This window comes from Callospermophilus lateralis, unplaced genomic scaffold (genome assembly GCF_048772815.1).
Source record: "Callospermophilus lateralis isolate mCalLat2 unplaced genomic scaffold, mCalLat2.hap1 Scaffold_73, whole genome shotgun sequence".
Lineage (NCBI taxonomy): Eukaryota > Metazoa > Chordata > Mammalia > Rodentia > Sciuridae > Callospermophilus > Callospermophilus lateralis.
The window spans coordinates 2,676,297-2,698,467 of record NW_027515346.1 but is presented as its reverse complement, the minus strand read 5'-3'; positions in this window follow the sequence as shown (position 1 = coordinate 2,698,467).

Sequence of the window (22,171 nt, the reverse complement as noted above, 5' to 3'; positions counted from 1 at the left end):
AATTGTGAATTTAAGCTTGAATAAAGAAACAAATACTAAATTCCACTAAATATACAATATTAAATTAATAAAACTAATCATATTTTCAGAGAACTGTATTATTTTTTAAGGTTCTGGTATATTTCTCATTATTTTCCAAGCATCTATATAGGGTTTTTTGGAGATATAGTAGGATTTCACAACATGCATAGTATTAAAATCCCAAAGGAACATTCATATGCATGTGTTGACCATTTCATTAAAAATGGTAATCTAAAAAAAATGTATGTTAAGAGAGCTTTAGAACATACAGGGATATGTATCCCTCATGCACTGATGATGGAAGTGTATACTTGAAACCATTCTGAAGAACAGTCTGACAAATTGTTGAATTAATAGAGAATTGAATTCATTGAGAGCTATGAATGGCCTACCAGTATCATATCTGCTTATATGTTTTAGAGAAGCACTAATATTGTTCATGAGGAACAACACATGAGGTTAATCACAAAATTGACTAGAAGAGGAGAAGTTTAAATAAAATGTAGTGAACTCACATATGACTATGATACATTGCATTCATGAATAATAAACTTTTATTACAAGTAGGTATCAAAATCAGTTTTCAGAATGAAAGTAGTGAAATAGAAAAACACTATTAAGAGTATTATTTAAGCATGGCATTTCTTATATAATAATACTTGTTTATTTTATTTAAAGAAAATATGATTTTAAATGTGTGAGTGTAAACTCCATATATATATATATACAATTGAATTTAGCAATGTAGGAAGCTATTTGAAAGAAAATGAAGAAAAATAACAGAAGCAAACATTTATATACAAAACTTCAGTTTACACTGCTTCTTCAGTGCTTTGAAGTATTGGTGCAGAATGGCAAAAACTTTCATTAGGTTTATTTCTCTTTGGGTAAATATCAATCTCAAGCAAACAAAAAAAAATCTTTTTAATGTCATCAGAAACAAATAAGACATATAACACATTAAAGTTGCCATTAATTTTAAGGATTATTTTTTGTGATGTTTTTGTTTTGTTTTGTGTTTGGTAGCAGGGATGATTGAACCCAGGGGTACTTAACCACTGAGCCACATCCCTCAGCTCTTTTTTGTATTTTGTTAAGACACAAGACCTTGTCGAGTTGATTATTATCCAATATGCAAGGAAATATTCTGAGTCATATGCAGATAATATGTAAATTCACTCATACAACACATTTATTCATTTTATATGTTACAAATAAAAGAGTTTTATACATGTACATTTTTTAATTAATACAATGCATTTAAAAATCACAGCAAAGTATATTACATAATTGTTATCTAGATGAGTTTGAAACACATAAGACATTTAAAGACAACCCTTTAAAGAACTTAATGATAAACCATGTTTCTTGTGCAAAAATTATTAGTTGAATATATATTGTTTTATAAAATAATGTACACTTTCTATTAGGTATGTTGTGCACCTGTGTAGAAGTTACATTAAAGATAAAGTCATAAAAATCATGAATTCTGTGAAAAAGATCATATTTCAGTTTTTAACAATGAAGTACTGGAGATAAAAGTTTTTATTTAAATGCTTTTATAATCAAATGAGGGTTTATTCTATATGGAACCTTGAAGGAGATATATTTCAGACAATTGCTTAGGCAGCGAAGGAGTAATATGAGGGAAACACAAATAAGTTTATAAGCTGTTTGGATGTTTGAAGTAAATGAATGATAAATTAGCAATAATATTGAGTGTATTGGATATGAAATGAGAATGTGATTTACAGAATAATGAGAAGATTTGATGTATTGAGAACTGGATTAATTTTGATGGGACAGAGAAAGAGTGCTTTAAAAAATTTTTTTCCCCTTTAATACCAGGGACATTTGAGGATTTTTCTTTGAGAAGGAAAAACTCTTTGAATGGAAACATTGCTAGTGAAAGGAAGCGGTGTCCATTTGGAGTATTAAGGACTTTGAGGACATAATTGTGAATAGGGAAGCTCATCCCAGTTAAGAGAAAAGGGAATCACTCTCCTCAATAAGGTAAGACATATGGACCTGTGGATGTAGATACAGGAAACATTATCTGTTCCCTTGATATATGAGGAGTTCATATACTCAGAGGCCCTTTATCCCTATGGTATAACAGGACTATTTCAGGCACTGATAAGACTTAAGGACACTGTTAAGACCTCAGTGTAAGTAAGCACCATGAGAGGAATTCAGGATGGGTTTGGACAGAGAGTTCATTATTCCATGGTTGGTTTTGATACTTTGAACAACAGGAGATGGCTCATTACCAATTGAAACATAAGATATAGTAATAGAAATTAACTTTATTGTATTTGTATTCCAGAGAAAACAAGTCATTCATAATACCTCTAATTAGAACAGTTACATGATTTCCTGCATCATATATCAGATCTCTTCCTTGTATGAGTTAATAAAAAACAATGGTAATGCTTACATAAAAGTGATTACTGTATACAATTAGCACCTTTGCTTAGAAATGTAAAATGCAAAAATTACTAGTACAATATTTAAATTCAAATATTTCACAATATTTCTCTGATATTCTTTCTTTATGATTTTTAGATCATTGAGTATAGGGAAAAACTGAGGAACTACAAGAATTATGTAAAAATTTCTGGCATGCGGGTCACCATTTATTTGGTCAATCAACTACTCTTTTTCACATTATTGAGGTGTAACTGGCAAATAAAAATTATATATATTTAGTGTATATTTATATATGTGTATATATATACATGATATGTATACATCGTAAAATAATCTTTACTATCAAACTGTTTAGCAAATCTACCATTCTACATATGTAATATTTTCTCTTTTTTATTTGTTCTTTATATATGACAGTCAAGTATTTGACACATTATAAATACATGGAGTACATCTTAATCTAATAATATCTAATTACAATCCTCTTCTTGTAGTAGGACATGATGTGGAGTTTCACTGTAATCTCCCATATATTTTATGATAAGAATACTAAAAGTCTATCCTTTTAATAAGTTTCAAATGTACAGTATAATATAATTAACTCTACTTAACTATGTAGGACCAGATTGTGTTGGATCTTCAGAATTCCTCATCTGAAAAAACTGAAACTTTGTATCCTTTGTGCTATTAGTTTTCTTAAATAGGAAGTGGTATGCTTCTATATTAACCTTAAATAAGATGACTAAATAATAAATTACATGTTTATATGTTTGTATCATGTTACTTTCAAATTCTGACCTTTTTTGTCTCTTTAGTTTTTGTTTACAACTCAACACTAAACTTCAAAGTTAAAGATAGACTGACAGAGAGAGAGAGAGAGGACTAAAACTAAATTATTATTATCAGTACTATCAGGAATGAAGGAGATAATATTATCAAAGACTGCAAACATTAAAAAGGATCATAAGGGAATACTACAAAAACACTAAGAAGAAAGTCAATATTCTTATGCTTTCAAAGACATTGAATTTTTAATTAAAATATACAAAAAAGCAGATCTCCAGTTCTAAATATACTCACCCTGGAATTCTACCAAAATTTAAATCAGATTGTACTTCAATTCAACTCAATGTCATCCAGGAAATATAAAAAGTGTAAATACTCCCAAATCAATAAATAAGGTCAACATTATTTTTACATGAAAGTTAGAACAAGACAATACAACAAGGAAGCCTCAAAATATATCCCTCACTAATTTAGATGAAAACTGTCTCCTAAAAAATGAGTAAATAATATTGAGCAACAATTAAATAAATTCACATACCTAGAAACACATATGCATATACACATACATCTATTCACATGTAATGGACCACAAGTTTTTATGTTGGAAAGTGTTCAAAATTCTGAAATTAATCAATGTAACCCATCATGTCAATGAAGTAAATAGACTTCTTGACCAGGATGCTGGTAAAAGAAGTAAGAATAATTAATACATGGAGAGACACACTGTATACATGGATTGGAAGACTCACCTTAGTCGAGATGTTTTCCCTAAATGTGTCTAATTTTACACAAATCTAGTCAAAAGTAATAATAGGTTTACTTGCAAATATAGGTACACAATCTAATATTTATAAGTAAATGCAAAAAAAAATTATAGTTGCTGACATTCTTTGGAAATAGAAGAATGAAGTTGGAGGAATGACAACACCCAATTCTCCAATAACAGAGTGATGCTGAACTCTATATGGCATAAGTACCCTGAAGACCTCTTGGTGGGAAATTGAGTACACAGGGATTCTTCTATCTTGGAAGAGACATCAGTTCTTTAAGTGAGTTTGCTTTTCCCATCAGTAGAGCCCTAAATTCTCTCCAGGATTTATGTGAACTGTAATCATCTGGCACAGCAGCAAATATTATTACATCCAAACTTGGAAGGCACTTCAAAGCAAAAGAGAGGCCATGATACATCCAAAGTGAGATATGAATTTTAGAACTATTTCTAGAAAACAAAAGGTGCATTTAAACTGAAAAAAAAATCATTTTCATAGACTAAGTCATAATAAAGGGCATTGATTGGAACTATTGGTAGATATGGAAGAGCAGGCAAAATAAATAGTTTACGGTAACCATGGTGAAAGCTTAGCTATGATTGAGGGCAAGAATCTAATACTTTAGATTTAAATGTATTTCAGGATGTGGGTATGCTTTCTGTTGTAGAGATGTGCAAATGGGATCTGAAAGTAGAAACTAACTTCCACCCTCTTCTCTAATTATAGGTGATCAAGAAGCATAAACTCAAAGAGTAGGGTCCGTCATCCTACCAGAGGAAATGAAAAATTTTGTAGCAAGAGTCAATCAAGAAATTATAACAAATTCAAGGCAGTCTAGAATAGAGCTTAAATATAAACGATGTCAATGTCATATAGATTGGTAAAATGTGAAGAGTGAGAGAATAGATGTATAGTATCAAGGAAAGAAAAACATAGAGATCCTGGAACTCACAGGGTTCATACTCGTGCTCATGTAGAACAATGTACAACTGACCTGCTGTTGACAAGAAAATGCAAATGTTACTTAACATAGCATCAAACTGGTGATGGCATTGAAATTCATGTATACAAAATAGACATAAATCCTAAATTCAAGTTTATTTGACTATTTGATATCTCCATTTGAACAAAAGTAGACCTTTTGAATTAAATCTGTTCTGAATCAAATTCATACTTTTCGGACCAAATATAAACAAATAAACAAATGAATGAATGAATGAATGAATGAATAAATAAATAAATAAATAAATAAATCTGCCCTACATATAACTTTGCCTTCTTTAGTTTTAGTCCATTTCATTTTCCAGCTTCTCAAGCCAAAATTTTGGTAGCTATTATTTGCTGCAGGAAATACTTTTAGGTGTCTTGTGTCATGGATTGCTTACCCACATATGGAATTAACCATAGGGGAGATTTTAGTCAAATTCAAACTCACCTTTTGATGTCAGTTAAAACGTTAGAGTCCACAAGCCATCTCTTCAGTTCTGATTAAATTGTTGGAATAATAATTTAAATTTCTTAACTTTCTATATTCTTTTAATATTAATTTGTTAATTTTATCAAGATTATTTTGGACAATAAATCATTTTCACCCAAATTAGGATTGTGAAGCATGCAAACTTTCCATTTCTTTTTCACTGCTTTGTCTTTTCTCCTCAGTTTCTAATTTCTATTTTCTCTCTGCATTTTTTTATCCAACTTTATGTTTTTTTCTTGGATATACATTCTGCATTCTCACCTGATTTTCAATCAGTACTTTTTTTTTCTCTCCACAATCCCTTTGTAATTATGATCAAAATGTACAATTGAAATTAACACAAAGAAGAGGTAGGAAGGTAAAAAAAAAAAAAGATGCAAATAATGTTGTAAATCATGCCCAAACAGCCAACTTCATTATATTTCATCAGTCTCCATGCATATGTGCATGCATGTGTCCAAGTGTTATACCATAATATTAGTAGGAAAGTCAATGTGGCATTGTGGAGAACTAGAGACACAACCCTGTTAGAGTCTGTAAACAAGTCAGGATGGCGCCTGGCATTTTGCCAGAGAAATGTTAGGGTCTGTAAACAAGTCAAGATGGCGCCTGACAAAATGACAGAGGGAGTGGTTTGTGAAGTGTTGGGGTTCGAGTGTGCAGAGTTTAGCTCCCTCAGGCCTGACAGTGTGCAAGAGCTGTGGCTGTGATTTAGGTCAGCTGAGGCAAACCTCAGTTAGGAGGAGGAAACGTTCTCTTCCCCTTATCGCAAATCACAAGTTCTGCATGGTTTGGCCAAGAGGAAGAAGCTTCCTGCATACTTGTCCTGGAAACAGTACATTCTGAAGAGATAAATGCCTGCTCAGGGGAGTAGATAATGTCTGCAAAGAACTTTAGGAGGGTACTTATCAAATGAACAGGAAAAATCTGAATTTAGCTCTGTGTACTCACTGAGGCATGATATTTGCGCAATGTGGGCAAAGTGTTATTGAAGAATTGCTTGCTTTGTTAGAAGAAGAATATAAAAGGAACTTGCAAATAAACCTCAGCATGCAGTTGCAATTGCTGCCTTCACTCTGCATCCCCTGTGTCCTGGTTATTTCGTGACCCTTACCCAGGGACCCGAACGCACTAGACATTCACAGTGAAGTAACGCCAGGAGCCATTAAATGTGGAGATTCCTTATTGGTTGACTGCTGTATCTAGTTTATGTTAATTGAGATAAGCTGTATGGAATGTATATATACCCTCTGGTCCTACAATAAAGGGCTCCCACTCCTGCTGTATCAATGTACACAAGTTGTTCTTCACCCCCCCCCCACCCCCTGTTATTTTGCTGCAGCCGGACTGCGGCACAACCCAAAGCTACTTGAGGCCCTGTACAGAACTGATACACTGATCATACAACGAGGTTTTTAAAACTGTTATTATATCAGGAATTTAGCTTGATTTCTAAAATCAATTTTGACTCTACCAAAAAATCACAAGCCTTCATTTAAGCATTTCATAAAATGCCATTTTTATCACACATATCAGTCTTTTTCAGTCTACATGGAGAGCAGAAAATAGACAATAAAATATTATTTTTATTATAATTCTTTAGAGACCACTGCTCTATGCCAATGTTAATACTACAGACCGACAGAAGCAAGAAAAACTGCAAATCTAGAAACACAATTAAGATGAATATTTTTCATGTTGTCAGTGACAAAAATCAAAGAAAACATTAATTTCTAAACTTGAACATTCTCTGGTGACTAAACATTCTGTAAACTTAAATATTCTCTAGTGATATGTGAACAGATTATCAATTCCATCAGTATTACAGCTGCTTTCTTAATTGGAGGATGTGCTGTGGAAATGTCAAGCAGAATTTGCTGCCTTAGCATTAACACATAGAAAAAAAAATCCTTCTGTTTTTTATATACTTAATCATTAATTACCCCCAAAGCAAGATTCTAACAACAACATTTGTTGCCTTTTGTAAACCAACATGCACATTTTTATGCAGACAACAAATACCCTTAATCTTGTATTAAAAGAAAAAAGTAGTCAATAAAGCAGAAATTATTGTTGTTCCTATTTACAATTTGCTCAAATTCTACTAATGTCATCATGTATTTTCCTCAAGAAGATTGAATTTACGTCCTTATAAAATAAACATATGTTAGATAATTTTTCTTGTTCAGGTAGCATGCCACCTCAGGGAATAATGATGTAAAAATAACTTTTCCCACAAAATAGAATTCTGTAACTCTTGAAAAATGCCATCAATGCTTTAAACAAAAATTCTTTCCAATTTGTTTCAGTTTTATAGTGAGAAATAGACATACTGAATGAAAAATGAAGTATGATATGTGATACGAAACTGTGGGTGCAGGCAAATTAATTTATTAATCTGAAAAAGTTTTTCATAGTGTTATGAATTATGTTATTCAATGTGTTGTGTTTCTCAAGGAAATTTAGGTCACGGTAGTCTTGATATTCTAAGTAGTTTCTGTATCTATTATACTAAAGCTATATGAATCATGTTTTTTTCTTTGTTCTCCTTTTGCCTTGTTTTAAATATAAAATATGTTTTGGTCTCATTTTCTATTATTTTTCTATGCACCACCATGTCATTATATTATTCAATGTGTCATCTACAGTCATCAAGGAGATTTAGATCAGAATATACTCATTTTTTTATTTTTATTTTTGCAGAACCAGGGATTGAACCCAGGGAATTGAACAAGGTCCCCAAATTGAAGGAATGTAAAGTGTTATTCAATATCTTAAAGAACTATACACACTACAATAATTTTCATATATGGGTGATAAAGAAAACTGTTTATGGATACATAGATGTGTCTAAATTCCAGTAAAATAATATTATAAATAGATTAATTTTGAGAGAGGTTTCACTAATTTTGTCCTGGCTGGATATGAATGTGCCTCTATCTACTGAATCACTGGGATTACAGGCATGCACCATGGTGACCAGCTATTTCTTCTTATAAACATGTATAGCAATGATTAATTTTAAAGTGTTACTGTGTGATACATAAACTCAACTCTCATTCATTTTAGAAAAATACTTTGTAATCAGTGTAGACCATTTATATCATCCTTCTTTAATGATATTCTTTCCAACAGAAGGAAGCACTTACCTGAAGTATACATGTCCCCCTTCAAAACATGTAGCTATACTTCTCTTTTTGTGGGCTGTGTGTGTAACTATGAAACTGGTTGAATCTTATTTTCACATTCTATGTTAATATCTAGATTTATCAATTTATTTTAAGATTTAGACGTTTAAATGGAAAATTGTCATATTTGCAATATGATTGTCATTATCTGTAAAAACACAGCCATGTCTATTATGATGTTTACTATTTAAAATATGTTGCAATTTTTCTCAAAGATATTATATATCTTTCTGTAGGATTATTACTACAAAATTAATGAAATTGCTATGGGTATACTACATGTATGTGTATGTGTGTGTGTGTTTGTGTGTATATATTATCTATACATAATAGTAAATATATATGTGTGTGTGTGTATATACATACACACACACACACATATATTTTCCCATTGTATTTTTAAATGCTTAGGTTTGTTGTCATGCATAGGAACACTGAAAACATACTAGCTATATACAGTTTCCACACAAAAGAAATTTTACTGGGCTAAATTTCAAGCATAAAAGCAACAAAGCCTTCAGCTGTTCTCCCAATTACTCACTACACTGAAAGAGTTATGCTTAGGCCAATCATATAAAGACATACCATGAAGAATATTACAGAAAGGTACATAAAACTTTCATTAAGAATATTGTATTTTAGGAAGGAACAGTCTGAAAGTTCAACTGCTGGTAACAGATTATGCCTAAATGAAACAATTCAAAATTGAAGAGGTTTTTCTTTTTTTTTTTTTTAAGTAAACTACCAAATGGAGCAGAAAAGAATCAGGCTATATTTTGGAAGTGAAATACCCTCAAAGGCTCATGTATTAAATGCTCGGTCACTAGCTGTTGTCAATATTGGAATGTAGTGCAAGCTTTCAGAAGCAGAATTTTTTTGGTTGCAATAGAAGTTTTGAAGAGTCTATTTTGTTTGCATATCATAGCCCCCCCACCTCCTTCCAGGCCACCATGAAGTGAGTAACTCTGTTCCACCACACTCCTCACCATGATGTTCTGTCTCATCAAAGATCCAAAGCTACAGTGTCAAATGACTATGGAGTGAAACTGCAAAAACCATGAGCCAAAATAAATCATTACTCCCTTGGATTATTAATCTCAAATATCTTTTCATAGCAATATAAATCTAAAACATGTACCTCATGAAGAATAGAATCAATATCACATCATCCTTATGTGAATTATGATTGTTTATCTGTTCCTTCCATAAATATTTGTCTTCATTCTGGTTTGAAAGGATACACAAGAATGACAGAAAATTATAAAACATAGTATAAAATTACCCCATTGTAGGTAGAATGTAAAATTACATAGCTGTTTGTAGAGCATTTAAGGTTTAACAACAAAATTTCTGTTTTAGAGAAAATTCATCTTTTTAAAAATCCCATGAAGACTCTGGTAGTCTGAACCTGGCATTGATTTAATGGAGATTTATTCATTTTCTTGAGGTTTATTTTATCCTTTTGATACATCCAAATACTTCGGAAGTTTCTGGCCACATCCCTATTTAACCCCAAGTGCCAGCAAGAATCTTAGCACATTTCTGTGTGTATAGGGTCAGATGACTAGGAAGGATCAATGATCAATTTCCCATAATTATAAGCTTATGGCAGGCTCCAGCTATATTATTAAGCATTTGTCACTTTTATTGATAACAAAAAACAGCTTGTATATTATTGAACATTTTTCTGTTGCTTGTCCCTATTTATAATTCCTAATTTTAATTTTTGATATAATTCTTTAAAAATATTTAATCTGTCATTTTATATCACCAAGCTTTTTAAATTTATGTGTCTATGATTTTCAGCTGAAAAATACATAATGTGCACATAGATTATTTTAATTTTTCCTTTTCAGTTCCTGTACCCTATTGCTTCTTTTGTCTAATAGAGGGGCTTGCCACACCAATGACCTGTTAAACACTAATGGAGACAATACATGTCCTCACAGTGTTTCTGACTCTATTGAATACATCAAAGCTGCACAGAACTAACCTAAAGGGACTTCACTGGTCAATCTGGGATGATTAGATTATCAAAATATTATATTTTTGCCACAGTCTGGTTGGGTACAATTCAGGAGTCACTTGTCAAAAGAAACAAACTTTATTTTTAGAACACACACACACACACACACACACACCACCACACAGCTCTTCAGGAAAACCCTCAGAGCACAACTGCCACCACTGGCTTCCCACAGCCTCTCTCCCTCCCCCACTCCTCCTGCTCTTGAGGCCCATTGGCTGGGTCATGTGGGCGGAGTCAAAGAAGTCCCCCAATGAGCAGCTTCATGGTCTGAAAGGGCGGGGAAACAACCCAATGAACATCACCGCAGAGGAGCCAATCAGTTGGCAGCTAGAAGTTTGCTGGGGCCGCTGTGAGCCAATCATCAGCTGGCAGCTGGAAGTTTGCTGGCAGCTTAAAGTTTGCTGGGGCCCCTTAGGCTGGGGCCACTGTGAGCCAATCATCAGCTGGCAGCTGGTGCTGGCAGGTGGAAGTTTGCTGGGGCCCCTTGGGCTGTGGCTCTCAACATATTTTCATGAATTATATTCATAATAAAAAAGAATCTAGGAGTATATTACGACCCCAAAAAATATGTAGAGAGAGAGCAGATAGAAGGAATTTCTAAATGTCTTATAATTTTTTTCTATGACCCCAATGTATTGACTTAATGCATGTGATTATTTCATTAGTCTAGAGTTCAGATTATTGCAAGTGCTCTCAGTTCCACTTACTGGTACACAAGTTTATTTCTTTTTGCGTGTCATTTTTAAAATTCTAACCAATATGATCTTTGTTGCCATGCTGAAGTTTCTTTTTCAAACAAACCAAAAAACTTTCTGCTTCTGTAAACTTGCCTATTTTTTCTTCTAAGTACTACACTACTGAAAAGGAGAATATTCCGCTCTTTCAGAGTTTGGGTGCCTTTGTTAAATGGCAGTAATGTCACTGCCATGGGCAGTGAGGGATTCTCCTGTTGCTAGGTTGTGAAACTATGAAGGAAACATGAGGAGACCTATAAAAGAGAAAGGTGATAGTTTTCCATACTCTCTCTTTTGAACTTTGGGATTCTCTTTCTGTTCCTCAACCAGATCTCACATCTCTCTTTGAGTGCTTTCTCTCAGTACCCTTGTGCTCTCTTTAGACTTCACTCAAATTTCTCCCATACCTACTTTTCTGGTTTTATAGTTTACTTCAATGGGAAAGAGGGTGAAAATTCTCATTTATTTTTATGTTGGATTGGAATCAATTTTGTCCACTGTGATTAACATGTTTAGATCTGATTCCTGTTAAATTCCATTGGGAAATGTTGTTATTTTCATTTGTGTAGTCATTCAGCTTGGCTAGGTTCACAATACATGTTCTGTTAGGTTGTCTGTAGCAGTGATTTTAATGTTATTAATATTACAGTCTTTGCAGTGACCATCTGAGAGTGACCCTCTTTGCCTTACTCAATACCTGACTTGAGACTCAGCAATGATCCTATCACAATTCAATTCTCAAAGCTTTGTTATGCTCCTTGATCACTTCTGCACATGTACAGCAAAGCCAACATCCCAGTCCATTCATACACCAAGAATTTTTTCACATTCTTCTTCTTATGTAAGGAATCTTTTTTGCCAGCTGCTATGTCCAAAAAGATTGATTTCTCTTGGAGGTTTCAGTTTTAGTATCCCACACTGTCAAACCATTCCACACGACTGAGGCTATCTTTAGAGTCAAGCAGTGAGAGAAATGAGAGGTTAGTCAATTAACAGGAATTTTCTCTCATACTTACTATAGCTACGAAACTTTACTGGATTTATCTATCCAAAGGGACAGATTTTTTTCCCCCTCTAATGGCATTTGTTGACACTATGCTGATAGCAGCGAAGATCTGAAACTCAAACTGATTTCAGAAGAGAACAAAAGTATAAATAACAGTAGTAAGAAACCATATATAATTGATTACTAGGGGATTCTTTCCAGAAAGTTTGGCCCTACTTGGAGTTTTTACTGACTTTTCCTATTTAGTAATTATGGAAATGTGTCACCGTTGAGTCATAGCTGAAAAAAAAAATGAGCAAAAGGGAACTGAAAAAAAAATATTACCTCCCTCATTGTATAGATCTTTCTCTGAATTTTACCTTTCCTTGCCAATATCCCTATGATTGACATTTCAGAGCTCAAGCAGTGTGTGTGTGTGTGTGTGTGTGTGTGTGTGTGTGTGTCACAGAGAGTTTTTATTGTGGTCAAAGGATTTGTTATAATCAGAGGGAAAGACTACATAGATACTAATCTATATTATTCAGAATACAATCAGCTCCATAGAGAACTTTTTAGGTTTTTTAAAAATATTTTTACTAGTGCATCATAGTTATGCATATGGAGAAGTTCATTTTGACTACATAAACTGAGTAAACAGAGTATGATTAACTTCTTGTTAGTCCCTCATACTTCCACTTTCCCTACAATCTTCCCTGTCCCTATTTCCCACTCTTTATTCTATTAATCCTTCTATTTCTTTATTATTATAATAATTGATGCTTTATAGATGTCTAAAAAGGTAGAATTTATTTGGGAATATACAGAGATGCCAAAAATATTCATTGAAGAAAAGATAGCTTTTTAAACAAATGATACTAGAAAAACTGAAAGTCCATATTTAGAAGAAAGGAACTAGATTCCTCTCTCTCACTATGCCCCAAAATCAAGTCAAAGGGGAACAAATTCCTAGGAATTGGACAAGAAATTTGGCAACTACTAGGAGAAAACATATAATCAATCTTCCAACATGTTGACTCAGGCACCAACTTCCTTAATATTACCTTATAGTTTTTATTAAACTTTGTATTAACTGCCTTTGTTAATTTCACAGTAAAACTTTATTCTGTTAGTTTTTGTTTAATTACTTTAGGCACTGCTTATTTTCTAGGGTAAGAGTTAATGTCTCCTTTTTATGACTTTTCCAAAAGATCCTATACAACTATATTCTGTTATAAAATATACTATAAGTGTAAGGAAAACTATTGAAAGCTAAAAATAATATGAAAAAAAGATATCTCTCCTAATAGAGAAGGTGTAGACTTAGGCAGGAAATATCATTATATATTAAAAAGAATGTGAAATTATAAAAGTGTAAATTCAAAAAAAATATTTTTAAAAATAAAAACTAATGATAGATTAATTATTTATATGAAAAATGATTCACACATATTAGGGTTTAATGATACACACCTATAATCTCACATATTTAGGAGGCTGAGGTGGGAGGATTACTTGAGCCTAGGAGATCAATATTAGTCTGGGCAACATAACAAACCATGAATAAAAGTAGAAAAAGATAGGTGAGGCAGTAAGGATGGGAAGGAATGTAGAATGAGGCAGACATTATTACCTATATACATGTATTATTATACTACTGGTGTGACTCATCAATATGTACATCTAGAGGAATGCAAAGTTATTCTCCATTTGTATACAATGTGTAAAAATTCATTATACTGTCATGTATAACAAATTAGAACAAATATAAAACAAAAGAGAAAAAATAAAATGGCAAAATAATTTTAAAAATGTACATATATAGAGAGAGACAGGGGAAGAAAAAAACTTCACATAGTTGGAAATGTTACAACTGTAAGTAATGAGGTACAATAAGTAGTTGATCCAGTAAGTCACTTTTGGTCTTATACCTTCAATGAGTTTAGGAAAAAATATAATGTTTTGTGCCAATCATAATATTATTATACAGACTAATTTTGCTGCCCTTGAAGTCTTCTCTCCTGTATGATTTATCCCTTCTTGCCTCTCATCCCTTGCAAACACTGCTTTTTTTTTAAACATTTCTCTAATTCTGTCTTTTCCATGGTGTCATTTAGTTAGAATCACAAAGTATGCAGTTTTCTCCTATTGACTTCTTTCTCTTAGAAATATACATTACATTTCTTTTACATGATTCTGTGGTTTCATAGCTCATTTATTTTTAAGACTCACTAAAGAGTCTATTGTCTGCATTCACCATTCTTCATTTATTCTTTCACCTAATAAAAAATCAATTATTTTCAAGCTTTGGCAATTATTAATACGAATACTATAAATATCTACCTCAGAGCTCTTGTGTGGATTTACATTTTCAACTCTTTTGGGTAAATATCAAGAAGAACAATTGTTGGATCACATGGCAAATGGCCGTCTAGTTTTGCAAAAAATTGTCAAACTATCTTTTAAAGTGACTATATCATTTTAAATTCCTACCAACATGAATGAGTTTCTGTTGCCTTCTATCTTTGCCACCATTTGGTGTTATTGATGGTTGAAATACTGGACTTTGACCATTCTAAATGTGTATAGTGACATCCAATTATTTTAATTTGCATTTCCTGATGACATTAGATATGGGACAGTTTCATTTGTTTATTTTCTATGTGTACATCTACTTTCATGAGGTACTTTTTTAAAGTCTGGTGTTTTATATAATTGGGTTGTTTACTTGCTTTGCAGTATTGAGACATGAGAGTTTGTGTATTTTGAATAACATTTCTTTATCAGATGTGTCTTTTGAAAGTACATATTCCTAGTATATGGCTTTTATTTTTATCCTCTCAACAATGTTTTTCACAGAGCAAATATTTTAAATTTTAATCATCTGAATTTTCATCACTTTTATTTCATTGATCATAACTTGGGTGTCACATCTAAAAAACATCCCCAAAGACAAGGACATCTGGGTTTTCCTCTGTTATCTTTTTAGGAATTCACGGTTTTGCATTCTTCATTTAAATGTGTGATCCATTTTGAGTTAACTTTTTTTTTTGTTATTAGTTATTTTTCATATGGATATCAAATTCCTCCAGTGCTATTTGCTGGAACTCCTTTCTTCATTGTAATTTCTTTGCCCCTTTGTCAAAGATCAATTAACTATATTTATGTGAGCCTACAACTGGGTTCCTAATTCTGTTCCACACTTTCTAAATGCTAATAGATATACTCTGTCTTGAAGTACTGTCCATTCTCTGACTTTCTTCTTTTCTTTTATTATGTGTTGGCTTTTCTGAGTCTTTTGCTTGTAAATAGAAACTTCAGCATTAATTTGTTAAAATAACATGGTGTAATTTGACTAGCATTAACATTTTTAAACCGAAGGAAGTACTAAATTTAGCCTTCATTGCTCTTATCACATTATCATTTTTTTTCTCAAAAGTTTTTCCTATCAACTCATAAGGTCATTCTCATCATTAGCAGTTATGTCCCATGATTGCTGTGTGCTTGGATTTTCACAGTAACATGCTTAAGTTCATCTACATATTAATGATGATATAAGATATATAAATTTATTCTATCAATTACACCTATATGTCATCTATATGATATTTTATATTATGTTTTATTTTCACTTGTGCTTATTTTAGAATATTTTCTTAGATTTTTGACTTAAATTTCATGAATGCTGCTAAAGTCTTCCAAAATTTTCAATGCTTTGCATAATAAAAATTGTTCACAAAAGCAGCTTAGAGATCACATCACCCCCTTTTCTATAGAAATGGAATGTAGAAATTGACAGTGGGGAAATGTAACACTGGTCTACTTTCTGCTTTGAATATAGCCCGTGCTTCTCTGCCACTGCAACCTATTTTTAAAATAAACATGTTTCTCTTTCTTCTTCTCTCACTGCTCCTCTCTAATCTCTCCCCCTCCATGATCTCAGGAAAAACAAGATTGCCTTTCTTCTCCATTTTAAGCAAGATTTATCTGTCCTTGAGTATACACCCACCATAGAAGGAAGTAATCCAGACTTTGGGGTTGGTACCAAAAGATCTCAGAAATGACTACCTTCCAACCTAACAATTGAGTCACAACTTCAATGAGAAAAACTGGAATGTAGCCTTTGAATCACCTCTTTAAAAGCCCCCTGCTCCTGCTGATGGGCAGAATCACAGCCTTTGTGAAAGAATTCCCCTGCATTTCTCCTTTGCTAGCAAAGCAATAAACCTTTTTCCTTAACCTCAAAGAAAAAAAATTGTCCATGAGAGTGTCCATTTTGCCATATGCTTACTTATTAAATTGTCAAAGTGTTTTGGGTAAAAAAGAAAGAATGATTTTTTTTCTTTGCAATTGCATATCATTGATTACCTCTATCATTGAATATATTCTTTAATTTCACTTAAAATTGTTCTGTGATTTTTCAGCACCACAATTTCTTAAACTCAAGGAAGAATTGTGTTGGTACTATTCACTCTCCTTAAACTTTGCATGGAAGAAAAAATTATAATTTTCTGATTTGGTTGCAAATATTTTCCAACCATTTTTAGAGGTTGTCAAGGTCTATTGTTAAAGCTAAGCAAGAGATGCATGCTTGGATAGATAGGAGGTGATGTAATGCACTCAGGACTTAGGCGAATGGAGGGTGGATTATCACCCTAGGTGAACACAGATCTTTTTAGAGGTTGTCTAGTGACAATGTGTCATCAGCCCAGTATAAGAGGACTCTTTCTGAAATCATCAATGTCTCAGGTTTCCAAATATCACACATGATGAAATCCATGTCTTCATGGTTTATTTTCCCCTAGAGAGATAGGCTGTGTCCCTTTTATCTATCTAGATGTTCTTTGAGGCATCTAATTCATTAGTGACCACCACAAATATAGGGCATGAAATCAAGAACAGTTTTCTCACTCTTTTCTTCCTACTGCAGTGGAATTGAGTATCTGCTGCTTATACACTCTCCTCAGTGCTATCCAGAACCCAGGTAATTCAATCTGGAAGAAGCGGGTATGGATCTCAATAAGGTAGCAAAAGGTAGGAATTATGAACAGAAATCAGTTACTCCACCAAAGGATTCATATGTTGAAACCCCTTCTAATATTATAATTTAGGAAGGAAATTCTAGTGGAGATATTTATGATTATATGAGTTCATGGATATGGAACCCTTACAAGTAGGCCAAGTGTCCTTATAATAGTCCTGAAGAGGCAGGCTGGCTGGCTCTCTCTCTCTCTCTCTCTCTCTCTCTCTCTCTCTCTCTCTCTCTCTCCTTTTCTCTTCCTCCCTCCATGTTCTGTAAAGGACACATCATGAAGAATACAATGTTGAACAAACCCTCTCAGACACTGGTTCCTACTAAACCTTAATCTTGGGTTTTCTTTGGGAAATTGCGTTCCACAAAACCCAGAATCTCTATGACTGCTGAGGCTACAACTAAACATTTAGTTGTAAACAATTACATATCACATCTCAAATTAAATTTTTAGGAAAAAATATTCAATTTCTCAAATTCTGAAGCTAATTTTAGTATAGAATTAAATGGAAAACAAGTACATGACTGTTTTCATTCTCATATGCATACTCTTGAAAAATTATTTGTACTACAGCTATTAAATACAATTATCAGAACATCTGTTAAAAATTAAAATGCTCTAAAAATAAAATATAATGGTTGTCAGAATAAATATATAAGACTGATAATTGTAGCATATCCCAGATATATTTTACATGGATAGATTGTTTAGCTTTATTGATGCACATTTGGCACTAGAATTTTTATTTTTTAGCCTGAGCCAGTTGCATTTGAATGACTTCATTAATAAAGCTACATCAAGTTGCTAAAATAAAAAAAAAAAATCCAGAGAACTTTATTCACCACTTGTTTTTCATTTTTAAAAATGAGGAAATACTTTAAATCCTGCAAGCATATATAAAATATAATAAAAATGATATTAAGAGGCTTTCAAAAATTACTCAAATTTTAGCAAATGGCTAAAATATGGATTGCATGTGTAATTAAATTAGGTTAGTTAAAGGAATTTAATATGTTAAAATTCAGAGATGAAATGAAAATTAGAATGAATAAATTAAAAAAACAGATGCTATGCTTGAAGGAAAATTAATATAACACAGGTAATTTTTTTATTTTGCATATTTTAAATGGAGTATGAGATATAATAGGAAAATCATACAAATAAACTATGGCTTATCACAAAATGCAATCATATATTTCACTCCAAACAGATAAAAAAAAGATTAGTAATGTTCATTGGTTAACTGACCAATTGTAGTCCTTGACTTAATCACAAGGTTACCATTATCTTGTTAACATTTTACTTTTTTTGAACCTCATATAAATAATTTTACACATATGTATCATCTGTGTTTATGTTTTATTTCTCAACATCCTTAATGTGATTTATTTATGCAAAAATATACATATTGTTATTTGACAATATATTTATTCCTTCTACTATTGGTAAGTTTTGAGTTATTTCCAGGGCTTTTTACTACAAGTAATCATATTTTCACAATGCAAAACACAAAATATCAAAATTTGACAGATCAAAATCAAAATGTGATATATCAAGTATGTTATAGAAGTCATCATGTTTCTGAGATAAGTGTATGATTATCATTTTATAGTCTTAGCAATCATTGATTATCAATGCCTAGATTCCTTATTCTCTCAAATATTACAAATCTTGATTTTCTAATTCATTTTTTCTTCTTTTATCAGCTAAAATTATTTTACAAAAAGAAACTTACTGTCATTTACTCTTTCAGAATAAAATCATATGTTGAGTAGGAAAGGTAGAAAGAATACTTAACATTTTAATTTACCTGTGTTCAAAATATTGATTTATTTCAGTAGTTTAGTCACATTCTCCAGTAATATACAATTAGCATTTTTAATGTCTGGATTATTAAAACCCAGATTCGAAGTGTTTCATGATCCTTGTAATCATCGTTCATTAATACCTATTTGGAGCAAGATAATTTTGTAAATATTCTATAATTAAATACTTTTTGGTTTGTAGTTTTGGTTTCCTGTTTATGAAATCTTTGCTTATGCAAAATTCTTGAAGTTACTTTTCTTTTTTGCCTTTCAGAAACATTAGTGTTTATTCAGAAATATTCTTCTTAACTTTGTACATATTCATGGGACTCTAGTTTTCTTTTGTAGTATTAATTTTAGCTCAGATAAACTATGCTTTAAGATTTCAAACTCTTCAAATTTATGTGACATGTTTGTGGTCTGTCATATGGCCATTTTGCATTTTCTGTATATTCTATGTGTAGTTATAAAGAATAATATGCATTCTTTAGTTTTGAAAATATTTTTGTCTTTTTCTTAGACTGGTTATTGAGAGGACTGTGTTAAAGAAAACTGCATATAATTCTTTCTTTAACTTTTTAGTTTTGATAACTTTTGCTTCATGTGATTTGGACTACAGTATTATATGCACAAAAATTTAGATTATTACATCTTTCTGATGAATTAACTCATTATTACAAAATGTTTCTTCTCTTATCTGAGTTTTCTTTTTACATCCTTATATCTAATCAATTTTTTTAAGTGTAAGTTTGTTTGGAATTCAGCCTGACACCCTTCATCTTTTCTTTGGCATATCTAATCTGTTTATTATGTATATATTGAATTTAAGTCTGCCATTCCTTTCTATGTATCCGAGCTACTTTTTTGGTACTATTTTCTTGCCTCTATTTAATGTTTTTCTGTTTTACAGTGTTTAGTCATCCCATTCACTGCATATTTTACTGTTTTTTAAAAACACTTTTCTGAAAAAAAAAAATTTTCGTCTGTGGAATATGCTTGTAGTCCCAGCAACTGGAGAAGTTGAGGTGGGAGAATCACAAGTTTGTGGCTAGCCTCAGCAATTTAGCAAGTGCCTGAGAAACTTAGCAAGACCCTGTATCAAAATTAATAAATAAACATATAGATATATAAAGAAAGAAAGAATTAGGCTGTAACTCAGTGGTAAAACGCCTCTGAGTTCAATCCTCAGTACAAAAAAAAAAAAGTTAATGCATTATAATTGTAGAGAATAGTAGGTCTCATTGTAGCACAGTCACATATTCACATAACATGCCTTTGACTTCACTGCTCAATACTTCTTACCTGCCTCTCTGCTCACCCCTACCCACTTCCTCTAACCCACTAGTTTTCTTTGTCCTTTGCTGACATCTGTTTCCCGCTCTAGCATACACATATAGTAAGAGGAATCAAGAATACAAATAAAAAAATGCTGGAAAGTAGATGGGGGAAAGACACTCCTATGTACTTGATGGGATTGTGAATTAGTATAGTCACTGTGTAAATCTATGGAGATTCCTCAAAAAACTTAAAACAGAACCACCAGATGATCCACTAATACAATTCTTGCTCTTTACCCCCAAACAATTTAATTTGGAATACCTACTATATGAATATCCATGTTGTCATAGTTATGGAATCAGCCCAGTTATTAGTTAGTTATAAATTTTGTTACTTTTTAAAGAGTACTGATAAATCAAATTATATATTCTGGCTAATTTAAGATATCTTCTCATAAATTTCTATATAAATTAAGCCTTTCCAACATGAAAATTGCACCTGTGACATTGGCTTATGTCCCCAGGCTCAGAATATATTATATTGCTCCATGTTTAGGACATCAAACAGCATCATTATTGTTTTATGAAATTAATATTTATTTCAATTTTCCACATATTCTATCTTTCCACCAATATTACTTTATCCATTCCTGAGCTTTCTCAAGTATTTTTCATTCTCTTCAGGTTTCTTCTTTAGAGTTCTAACATGATGTCTTAATGGTGACAAATTTCATAATTTTTGTTTTCTATGAAGTTTTTTTTGTTGTTGTTGTTGTTTCGTTTAATCTAAGGTGACTATTGCCCACATCTCAAGTGGGTGTTGGAAACGGGGTTCACCTCTGGTGGAATGGGCTGGCTCAGAAATAAAAGGTAGGAAAAGTAGAATGGTAAAATAACCACAGAACATAGAAAGTAGTTTCAAAGCCAGGGCAGGATGGGCAAGCTGACTAGCCAGGTCCAGCTTCTAACACCCAAAAGAGCCCATGTCTGCTTTAGACATTTTGGAAAACATCAAAAACTTTCCATAGAAACTTCTTCACTAAAATAAGATAAAGGTGGGGGCAGGTAGGTTGCTTAGTTCCCAAAAGGTCACATAGTGCTACTAGTACAATGGATCTTTCTAGCAGAAGGAGAGGGAGGTCTGGTGCATTTGGAGGTTGGTCTCTGTGGGAGAGCCATAGGAATTTCCCAATGCTAGCTCTCCCAAGCTGTGATGCTGAGTAAAGTTCCTCATGCATTTCCCAGATGGCTTCCTACATTTGACAATCATAATTGTTCAAAACAGTTTTCCATTGTTTTCTGATTTCCATTGTTTTTATTGACGAGTCATCTGTAATGGTTTATTTGACTATTACACATGACTTGGTTCCAAGTATCCTTGGGTTTTGTATGAAGATTTAACCAATTTCAGATCATAATTCTTTGAAAAATAACTGTCTTCACACTGAACATGTTGCATTAGTCACACTTCTATTATTATGACAAATGCCTGAGATAATCAGATTAATATGTTTATTAAGGTTCATAATCTTAGAGGTTTTAGTCCATGATTCGTTGGCTTCACCGTTTGTGCTTATGGTGGCACATCAGAATGGGAGAACATGGCAGAGTAAAAATGTTCACCTTATGGCAAACAAGT